We start from the raw sequence: 12,438 nt of genomic DNA, 5'->3' as shown, positions 1-12,438 counted from the left end.
GACTAGTAGCCCAAGGATACAATCAGGAAGAAGTTATAGACTTTGATGAAACCTTTGCTCTGGTTGCTAAACTTGAAGCTATTAGGCTATTACTTGCATATGCATGTTCTTTAAACTTTCAGCTATATCAAATGGACATAAAGAGTGCTTTTCTCAATGGATATATTCAAGAAGAAGTGTTTTTAGAACAACCTCCTGGTTTTGAAGATTACAAACATCCTTCTCATGTTTACAAATTGAAGAAAGCTCTTTATGGCTTGCAGCAAGCTCCACGTGCATGGTATGATCGTCTAACAAATTTTTTACTTGAAAATGGATTTACCAAAGGAAAGGTCAACACTACACTCTTTATAAAGAAAATAAATCATCATACTCTTCTTGTTCACATTTATGTAAATGATATTATTTTTGGTTCTACTATTGAGGTTTTGTGTAGTGATTTTGGAAAAATTATGCAAGGAGAGTTTGAAATGTCCATGATGGGAAATATGAATTACTTCCTTGGATTACAAATCAAACAACTTGATAATAAAATTTTTGTAAGTCAATCCAAGTATTGCAGAGATTTAATGAAAAGATTTGATATGGATGACTGCAAACCAATAGCTACTCCTACAGGATCTGGTACTTACATTGATACACATGAAGCTGGAAAATGCATTGAAATATCAAAGTATCAATGTATGATTGGATCTCTTTTATATTTAACTACTAGTAGACCTGATATCATGTTTAGCGTATGTCTGTGTGTACGCTATCAATCTAAACCAAAAGAATCACACTTAGTTTCTGTTAAGAGAATCACGAAATATCTTAAAGGCACAATTGACGTTGGATTGTGGTATCCAAAAGGAAGTATATGTGATTTGGTTGGTTATTCAGATTCAGATTTTGATGAATGTAAATCTGAGAGGAAAATTATAAGTGGTACTTGTCATATTTTAGGAAATGCTATCGTCTCTTGGTCTTGCAAGAAACAAGCATGTGTTTCTCTAAGCGCTGCTGAAGCTGAATATATAGCAGCAGACAGTTGTTGTGTCCAAGTGATGTGGCTTAAATAACAATTACGAGATTATGGCTTAGACTTAGGCTGAACTCCTCTAAAATGTGATAATACTAGTGCTATAAACCTCACAAAGAATCCAGTTATGCATTCTAGAACCAAAAACATAGATATAAGGCATCACTTCCTTACGGACCATGTCAGAAAGAAAGATGTAACGGTAGAATTCATTGATACTCATAACCAACTAGCAGATATTTTCACTAAATCCTTGGCTAAAAAACCTTTTTATAAAATTAGACGTGAATTAGGCATTCTTGATGAAGCTTACCTATCTTAACATGATTATATGATTATATGTGTACTTCATTATGTTTTTCTCATGCCTACTTGTACTTAAATGTGTTCACTTATGTTTAAAACTTTCAAATTTTGGGTCAAAAGTCATTCTGATAGCATCAGTATGCCTAAAATTAATTTTTTCTGGGGTCAGTAATCAATTACTCTGGAGAGTAACCGATTACAAGATTAAGCAGGGAGTTTCAATAACCGATTACTCAATTGAGTAATAGATTACTCAAAATTGATGTTTGAAATTTTTAATTTTTTTTAAACTGAGTAACTGATTACGCAAAGTGATTAACTGATTACTTTTTGCAGGAATATATATGTTTTTCTACATTTTTTTCAAACTCATCTTCTTCCTATTTCTCCCTCACTCGTGTAATCCCCTCAAATCTCTAAAAACTTCATTTTCATCCGTTTTGAGTGATTTTTGTGTCCATTCCTATCACATTTTCAATTCTAAACACTTCTATATCATCATTTTTGTTATTAGTGACCAAATAAAAAAAAACCCAAATCTCCCAAACCTAAAAACTTCAAAAACTCAGTCCATGACATCTTCTTCAAGAACAAAGAAGCAACGCACTAACGTGACTCAAAAGAAGCAAGGGACTTCATCCTAGGAGTCTAACCCTCCGGATTTAGCAAGACTTCTCGCAAATGATGAACAACGCAAAGTCTTCGAAGAGCACTTCCATGAACGAACCATATTTACTCCAAAATTCGGTAATGTCGGGAACTTTGAGTTTGAAGATTTTATTTTCCCTTATCTTTTACAGCAACAAAACCTTCTCGATTTTTCTTTGAAAATATGATATTTATCTTGAACTTGTTAGAGTATTTTACTGCAACATGAACTTCCAGAATAACTGTCTAACTTCCTACGTGAAAGGAAAAGACATTGTTTTGGATTTAAAAACTTTCAATTCATTGTGTTGTAACATACCTATAGAAGGTAGCACAACGAGTTTCAGCCGTATTTGTGAATGGGATAACTATGATCGAAAGGAATTTTACTATTCTATGTGTAGAATTTCAAAAGGAGAAATAGAAATGCGTAAGCAACAAGGCTTTGGTGAGATTGTTAAGAATGGAGATATCCTATATGCTGGACATCTTAAATTAGAGGACTGTTTGCTTCATTACTTTATGACCTATGTCATTATGACCTAAATTTTCAATTGATGTATGCTAAGAAGTATAACATCAAAATCAATTGGGCTTAGATGATAATGATACAAATGTGGACTCTTCAAGGAACTCAAAAACCATTGCCCTATGAAATCTTTATAACCAAAATTCTTGAACATTTCAGTGTTTCTACTGTTGGTGAAACCAAGCTCTATCTTAATCTTCGTGAAAGTCACATTGATGTGGAAGTGATCCACAAAATGGGCTTTTGTTTCAATCTTAATCACCACACCTATACGCATAGAACTGATAGACCGATTGCTTCTACTTATCAATCATAACCTGCCCCTCCTAACCCTCTTGAACCTCAACCTTCTAAGTTTCATGCTCAATCTTCCTCATCTGCTGCAATGCCTTCAAATCAAATGATTATGGATGATTTGTTTTCTCTTCGAGGCTACATCACTAACCGGATGGATGCTCTTGATGCTCAAAATCAACAAATCCAGTTTGAAATTCATCATCTCTCTTATAAGATGTGTAGCGTGGACATTGATGAAGACAAATCTAAGCTTGAGTCTTAGATTATCTTTGTTGATTAGAATTTTCTGGTTGTGATGTTTTCATGGCTTTTGGACAAAAATTGTTATTATGTTGTTTTATTGTTGCTGTTTGCTGAACAAACGTTTGAACATCTTTTGTTTTATATTATGCATTTCTATGTTTGATTTATATCTTATAAATGAATATGTATGTTGTATATATATTGTGTTGGATACTCTTGGCTTTTCTTCTTTTTGATGAAGTCAAAATAGTGAGAAAAGTTAAGAGAAGCGTATTTTCGGCCAAATTTGTTTCAAGCACATAGCTCCAAGGGAAAGGGGAGCATATAAAATAGGGGGATCATACTCACGTAATCTCAACATATCTCAAAGTATACTGCTCTCAGAAAACTACATTGTTAAAGAAGATATTGGGTTGTCATCATAAAAAAGGGGAGATTATGAGGAAGATCTTTGCTCCTGACATTGGCACGGTATTGATGAAGATACCAACATCACCAAAAGGAAGAAAAAGAAGAATACTTATGAAGACAAAGCTTCAAGACAAATTAGTCTAAGTCTAAATAGATTCTTCTATCCTATACTCTCGAATATACAATAGTAGTAATGATCAAACTATTTTTTAAGAAAATTGAAACACAAGTATAAACAAAACAATTTTCAAAAATAGTGTGTAATAGGTTACTGTATCTAAGTAACAGGTTACATAAGTGAGAAAACCAGTTACACAATAAAAATTGTGCAAGGTAATCGATTACTGTATGTGAGTAACAGATTACCCAGTTTCAGCAAAGTTGAGTACTCGATTACTCAAGGTTGTAATTGATTACTCTAGTTAAATTTTAAATGCCTAGTTGGAAATAAAGTTTGGGTAATCGATTACTCAAGGTTGTAATCGATTACTCTAATTAAATTTTAAATGCCCAAGTGGACAACAAATTTGAGTAACCGATTACTCAAAGCTCTAATCAATGACTGAGAGCTGTTGCATCAGTTTTCAGATTTCAAAATGAATGGTTTTCATCCCAAACGAAATGGTTTCATTCCAATCAATTCCCACCCTTTCAAAAATGTGTTATGGCTGGTTGAAAAGCCTATTTAAAGGCATTGAAACTCAGAATGAAACATATAACTCTGAAAATTCTGTGAAATATTTTTCTGCACTATTTGCAACTTGTTCTTAAACTTTTAAAGTAAATTTTCTGAGTTGCTTAAAGTAAAATGTTTCAAAGTTTTAAAAACTTATAAAGAGCATTATTACTTAGTATACAAAGAGTTATTGGATTGCAAATGATATTACATTCCAAACATGTAAAGACAATCCTGCCATTGTTGTAAATTCTTCATTGACATTGCAGAAATCTTTCTTTCACAAGGGTGTGATAAGAAAATGGATAGAGTCATTTGGAAATGATGTTTTTCAAAAGTTACATAAGTATTAGTGAGTGTGTAAGGTACATAGAGGTCTCGGAGTGAGATGTTATAATTACAACTTATAATATTTAGTAAAGAAATCTTTTGTGCTGCAAGAGTACTGGATGTAGCCTTCGATGGACGTAGCCTTCATTAATTTTCTGCATAATTATTCCGCTGCACTTAACTCTTGATTTTGCAGAAAAAGAGGTCATATTTTTTAGTCAACTAATTCACCCACTCTTAGTTGTAATCTTAGTCTTACATCACTGTTAAAAGAAATGATTATATTCTAGCAGTTACAGGAGTAGCAGATGGTTTGTATCCAATCATACAATTGCATCAAAAATTATTTTTTTCAGATGCAGGAAAACAAAGACCAGGAGAAATCATAACACAAGGAGGAGACACTTATTTCGCAATTATAAAAAGGAAATTCTTTTTAAATTGGAGAACGAATTAAAAATAACGTACCTGTAGGGAAAATGCAATCCTGTTTAGATGCTTAGCATCCTTTTCTTTAACTTTTTTCATTGAACAATATAGGTGTGATAGAGCAACAACCCCTCAGGCATAATCTTTTATCTCTTGAACATTCAATAGCAATGGAAGATGGAAAATCTCAACTTCTGCCTTAGAAGAACTAGTGAACAACGATGATCCAAAAACATAAAGAACATAAGCTTTTGCATGTCGGTCTAGTACTTCATCAGTTGCATCATGTGGAACTTTCATAAATTTTTCTCTAAGATTCATTAACTTAATGGATCCTCGAGTCGACTTTGGTTGTTTAGAACTTAAATTTTGTCCAAAATTTAACTCCAATGGCACCATATAGATGCTAACTACAATAATAGTTAAAATGTGAACTATCAAGCATTACAAATAGTTATAAAATGATTATACAATAATATTTGTACACATGTTTACATAAGCTTAAAAACGTAGTCTTCGAGACTTAAAAGATCTCAAGTACCATATGCTTAAATTCTTAAAAAGAGAAAAGGGATTGTTAGTTTTAGGTGGTGGTTTCATGTGTTTGCTTGTTTCCATGTGCTAATTTATTCAATATTGGGTTTGAAAAATAGAAACTTTCCATACCTTTCCTATGTCCAGAAACTAAAAACCATATGACGAAAAACTCACCTTGTTTGGCCAGCAGATAGATGAAGATGAAGATGAAAGATAAAGGTGAAGACAACAAGAGAAGAACAAAGATGAGAAGTGAGAAGTGTTGAAGAGAAAGAGATGAAGAAGAAATGAGTGTTTTGTTTCCCAAAGTCAATACAGGCTAAAATTCACCAACATTCACTACACACCAAAGCACATAGACATTCCAAATTCCTCAGCCATGGAATAATCTTTACCATGCAATTGGGTTATGTTCTTATTTTCTCCCAAAATAGCTTATAATGGAAATCTTACTTAGAGATCTTTACAAAAACAAAAAAACATTTACAAAGCATTTCCCCTTAAAAATTAGGCAAATTAAGCAACTTTCAGTTAATACTACTACTAACATTATGCTCTAATTTTATTTCCCCTCTTCTGATTAAGTTGGAATAGAGAAGATACATTTTAAGAATAAAAGTCAATTCAACTCAACATTGCTTAATTTGCTTTATTTTCAAGATGAAGCAAATACACGTATAAGTGATAATGCTTCATCTTCATAAAAAAATGTTTGCCAAGTGAAACCAAATTTTTTCCTCAAGAGTGAAAAATTAGTAATTACCTCATGATTATTGTTCATAACACTTGTCGACCTAGGTTGTGAATTTATCACATAAGAATAATATTAACAACTAACTAATAAGAACCATGGATGAGAATTAACTCAGATAAATAAATGATCATTCGCAATCACAACCTCACAATTTCATACTTCGGGAGAGTTGGATAAGCCTGGCCAGTTTTCACATCAAAACGTACATACTCCATACCTGTCTTCAATATGGTACAATACATAATGAACTTTTCATGTCACACTCCAATGTTAAAAATATCTGGCAAGTTTTTTTATAATTATAATTATGTAGTATTGCGGTAAATGAAAAAATTGTAGTAAAAAACTAATTTGAAGTGATACTAGTAGAATTTTTCTAACCTTCCGAATGGGAAATGAACATTTTTTCCTCGTGGAGTACGCTACAAAGTTTCTAATTGCCTTACAATCTTTATGACCATAGCATATTTGGTAGATGCTTCTTTTAAATATATTTGCTTGTAGCTCAGCACCATACAAAATCAACATTGCATCTTCATTTAAAAATGGAATGTGTTCTTCCAAGTTTCTCATTAGTGACAACTCATAGACGTGCTTTCTCAAATATCTCATTATTGTCAACTCTATCTTCAGTTTCTAGATTTCTAGGATCACATATCTCCTTATTAGCATTCATCTCTGGATTTATCTTTGATAGTTTTCTTTTTTTATTCTTTGAAGAGGCAGTTGAGTCAACGTCTAAACAATTCGAGCATGAGGAGTCCACAGACTCTGCAGCTTGTGCAATGGTAATCTTCATTCATCAAAAAATGTAAGTTTAGTTGTTGTAATAGGTACCTGGAAAGTGAAGAGATTGTATAGAAGCTAGCCTATAGTTGGCATATTCATGGTTATCAAAGCACGCTCCAAAGCGTTGAATCGCACAATTCAACACTTCTCATGGTGGAAACCATGTTGAAACAAGCATAAAAGCGAATCAGTGGCAGAGCAACGTGTTGGAGCGTCGAATCTCAAGATCGTTGCACATTTTCGAGTTGAGAAAGAAGACAGTTGTTTCCAATGTCTTCTACAATTTCGGGTTTGTTTTTTCCCGGGTTCTAGCCCAACCCATTTTTATCCTAATTTTAAGCCAACCCATTTCTAAAAAATAAAAAAATCTAACCCTTTCATCTTGACTCATCCAAATTCAGAAACCTTTCATCTCTTTCTATACAGTTGCTGCACATGGTGGAAACTTTACATTTTATCAAAAAATCATTCACCAATTTCTATAAAAATCATGTTACACTATTTCTTCATTCATCTCTTCTTATCCAATAACACAACAGTAACAACAGTGCTATATCATTCACCCAAAACCTTTCTGTTTCTTCCCCAAAAATGTTACTGCTCCTCTAACCCTCTCTTTTCTAATTTTTCCCTATTTTTTTTAATGTAACTTTGTTTTTAAGTGGAACTATATTTCGTGTTACGCTTCACCGCTTATATGACCTTATCCCAACCTCTCGCTCCAAAGTTGACTTTACCCTTAAAAAACCTTGGTCATATTATATTTTTTGGGTCCCATAAGGCTCTGACACTCACCTAGGGCGTGAATAGGTGATATGATACACAATTACTATTGCTCGAAAAACGAAGAGAAAACAGAAAATTATACACAGATTTAATCGATTAACTCGATCTCCTATTATCGATTAACTAAACATTGTAATCGATTATTTAGTTCTTGTTCAGTGAAAACAATTTTATTTCGATCTCCAAGATTACCAAGATTCAACTAATCTTATATGCACTTATTATAGACAATTAAGAACCATAATTGCACAATACAGAATATGCAATTAACACATAATTATATACATGTCAATTTAAGTAAAGTAATGCAGAAATGTAAAAAGATAAGGGAAAATAAGAATGAGACGCAACTTTTATCTTGGTTTGTTTGCAGATCCATTTGCAAACTACATTCAGATCTCCCCTTCTGATCTTGAGAGATTTTTCTTCACTATGAAAATTAAATGTTCTTTACAAACACACTTCCAATACAAGATGCTACTTTCTTGATCTCTATGAACTTGACAACCTTGGTTTGACCTCTCTCCGTTGCCTACTAAGATCTCCTATCATTTTGCGATTAGGCCCCGGCCAGGTATCGCTCAATACCAAGACCTCTTGCTTCTCATGATGACACACCTAATAATTGAAAGTGCAAAGTGTCAAGGATAGCACTAGCATGTCTTTGCCTATGTTTTGATGAAGACAAGAGTTTAACAAAGCTTGAAGATGACTCAACAATCAATAGGCCTTATGCTCATTTGGTCATGTCTAAACTAGGATATAAATTGAGTCTATAATCTAAGTAGTCTGGGATATGTGCCGTAGTAAGTGAGTATAGGTTAGGTAAACCTAGATGCTAGTCTCTTAAGCCATCTTAATTGAACTATCATATTCATGAGATACATCATCTAGTTAATTGTATGTTCATGCATCTATCATACATGTTATATGTGCATATTAGGCATAATATAATTGGTAAAGCATGTATGTTTATTGTGCATAACATATGGGAAGTTTGCCATTTGAAACATATGCATAAATGTTCTAGTTAATCGATTCACGTGGTAACTTAATCGATTAACCTAACTGCTTTTATGTTGAATATGCATAAATGTTTAACTGTTTTTGCAACGGATGAAACCACTTATTCTCCATGCTATAAATACGAGGCTTTACTCAGAAACCCATAGCATTGCATTCTATTGTATAGGGATATTTAGAGAGCATTTTGCATACTTGTTTTACTGTTTTTCTACAAGAGAGTTGCATGTGTGAGAAGAGAGATTATGCTGTTTTTGCTATAATATGCTTTCTGTTTTTGCATAGTTTCATATCCAATCTTATATTGCTCACATGATCATGCATTATATTTTGATAGAAAGAAATCATTTGTATACTGATATTGATTAACTCATTCTTATATTGATGGCTTAAGTGATTAGAAAAAGGGTTAACGTTTGAGTGTTTATCATGTAATATTTTAAGCATTTCTGTGCTTAGTATGCCTTGCTGTTTAAACGTGTTTTTTGTGTAGTCTGGATTTGTCTCTTGGTGTGAGATCACCATAGATTGAAGTTCTTCACCAAGGCAGGGAGGTCTTGATTTGAGGATGAGATTCTTGGCTGGGGCTAGTTCGCGAGAAAGGTTTTCTCAAGAGGCGAAAGGGTAGAGTGAAACCAAGTTTTAGAGATCCTAGATTTCAAGATGGGAGCGTCCTATGTGCTTGTAATTGAATTGGTATTTGTATCCTTAATTCAATATTGTCAAGAAAGAAAATCTCCCTGATCTAGAAGGGGAGACCTGAATGTAGTTTGCAGTGGACCGCAACCGAACCAGGATAAAAATCCTTTTTGCACTGTTTTTTCTCTCTTTATCTTCTTTATGTTTCTTGCCTTGATAAATTGAATCTTTGATTGAAAAGTTGGATATTTGTTTACTGCCATATACTTAATATTTGGTGAGTAAAAATATTTGTATTATATCTGTTCAATTTCGTTTTAATTACTGTGCAATTTGCATGTCTGATCATTCTGTTATGTGCAATAGGTAATCGATTAAATCCTGTTGTTAATCGATTAACTGGACTATTTTTCCAGCAGGTTTTTGATCAAGAAGCAGTAATTGTTAACCGCTACACGTATTCAACCCCCATTCTAGGTGTTCCTAGACCATTGATACCTAACAAATGGTATCAGAGCTAGTACGACGTGCTAGCTCAACCGCATCCGCGTGATCCAAAGGGAATTAAAATGGGTTCCACCAACCCATTTGGCGGTGATGGTGCATCCATTAACGACCCTCCCGTATTCAGTGGCGAGGGTTACCCCTACTGGAAAGTCTGAATGAAAATATTCATTGAGGCTATTGATTCGGATATTTGGGAATCCGTAATTAGTGGGCCTTTCGCCCCACTTCACTTAGTGGGTGGCGAACCGAAAGAAAAGCCAAAAAGTCTATGGACCAATGAGGAGCGTAAGAAGGTCTAGTTCAACCTTCGCGCCAAGAACATCATTACATCGGTCCTATCCTACGATGAATTCTTTCGGGTGTCCCAATGTCAAAGTGCCAATGAAATGTGGGACACTTTACAAGTGACTCACGAAGGCACTAGCAAAGTCAAGCACGTCTAGTTAAATGCGCTAACTCACGAATACAAATTATTTCGTATGCTACCGAGTGAATCAATCGGCGATATGCAAAAATGATTCACTCACATCATCAAACATCTTATCACTTTGGATTAGGTGTTCACCAAAGGAGAGCTCACTAATAAAGTCTTACACTATCTTGACAGGAGATGACAACCTAAAGTAACAACAATCATGGAGTCCAAGGATCTAGACTCCATGCCTTTGGTAACACTCTTTGGAAAGCTTCATGAGCATGAGATGGAGCTTGGGCGTCTGACACTGCATGAGGAGTCCGATCGCAAAAAGAAGGAAATCTCTGTCAAAGCTTCAACATCACAACCCATTGAAGAGATAGATAATGAAGACTCCGATTCAGACATTGACGAGGAAACGCTAAACCTCCTAGTACAAAAATTTGGAAATTTATTGAAGAAGAAAGGAGGACTTAGACGATTCCAAAAGAAAGAAGCGCGAGAATCAACAAAGAAAGGCAAGACAAAAGAGCGCTTTACTTGCCATGAATGTGGTAAGCCAGGACACATAAAGTATCAGTGCCCTACTTATCTAAAAAGAGTTGATTTAGAGAAGAGCAATCCCCGGGACTTCAAATCAAAGAAAGCCTACATCGTCTGGGATGTACCGGAGGAAGAAACAACAACAAGCACCTCAGATGAAGAGGAGACTGCGAAGCTATGCCTAATGACCATTACAGATGAAGCTTGCGGATCAGGAAGCAAGGATACTTCAGATGAGGTATATTCTGACACATCCTCTTCTTCTTCCGATTCTCCCTCATACGAAATATTATATAGTGCTTATGTTGACATGCATGAAGAACTTAAAAAATTAGCAAAGATAAGTAATGAAAGAAAAATAATAATTTTGCTAAACCAACACAAAATAAGTCAAATGCAAAAAGAATTAGATGAATTAAAACTAGAAAGAGAAACATTATATCTAATTTTTTCTTGCGCTTCATGTGATTGCTCAAATAATAACTTATGTCAAAATTCTATTTGCGAGTCTTGCGAGAACTTGAAAAACGAAAATTTTAAATTGAATGAAGAACTCGCAAAACTCACAAATAGTAAAAACCAACTAGACACCTTGCTCAGCAAAACAAGAAATGTAGTTGACCATACAGGATTAGGATATGTCCATCCATCTCGTAAAAATAGACCATATAGGAGACCTCTAACACGTCAATATAGAAATTCAAATAAACCAAACAGAGTCCCTACGTGCCATTACTGTGGCACTTATGGTCATCCTTCTCATTCCTGTTATATAAGGAAATATGGGATACCTAGTGGTGTTTACGCTTGGGTAAGAAAGGGAGATAACTCCCTAGTCACTAACAAAAAAGGACCTAATATAATTTGGGTAGCTGAGTCTAGCAGGTGATCTATATTGCAGGTATGTCTTCGAACACACGGACAAAATTGGTATCTTGATAGCGGCTGTTCGAGACATATGACTGGGGACAAGTCAAAATACCTAGACTTGTCATTGAAAGAAAAGGGATTCACCACTTATGGAGACAACAAAAAAGGAAAAATCTTGGGCACCGGGAAGATTGGAAACTCAACACACACAATCATCGAGAACGTTCTTTACGTAGAAGGTTTGGAACACAACTTAACACAACTTATTGAGTATAAGCCAATTATGTGACAAAGGTAACACTGCGTCTTTTGATTCTGACTGTTGTATCATTCGTGATGAATTATCTAATAACGTTAAGTTTGTCGGACATCGAGTAAATAATATTTATATGGTTAATCTGGAGGATGTCACTTCCCTTTTCACAAAATGTCTTATTTCAAAAGAAGATGACAGTTGGCTTTGGCATAGACGCGTAGCTCACATACATGTGAAGCACTTAGAAAAATTATCGAAAAATAACTTAGTAATTGGTCTTCCAAAACTCGATTTTAAAACTCAAGATTCCTGTGACATGTGTCAGAAATGTAAACAAGTCAGTAATTCTTTTAATAAAAAGAATATGATATCCACTACTAGACCATTGGAGCTTCTCCATATGGACTTGTTTGGACCATCACAAATTAT

This window comes from Lupinus angustifolius, chromosome LG07 (assembly GCF_001865875.1).
Source record: "Lupinus angustifolius cultivar Tanjil chromosome LG07, LupAngTanjil_v1.0, whole genome shotgun sequence".
Classification (NCBI taxonomy): Eukaryota; Viridiplantae; Streptophyta; class Magnoliopsida; order Fabales; family Fabaceae; genus Lupinus; species Lupinus angustifolius.
The sequence above is the reverse complement of the archived record's forward strand: the minus strand, read 5'-3'. Positions refer to the sequence as shown.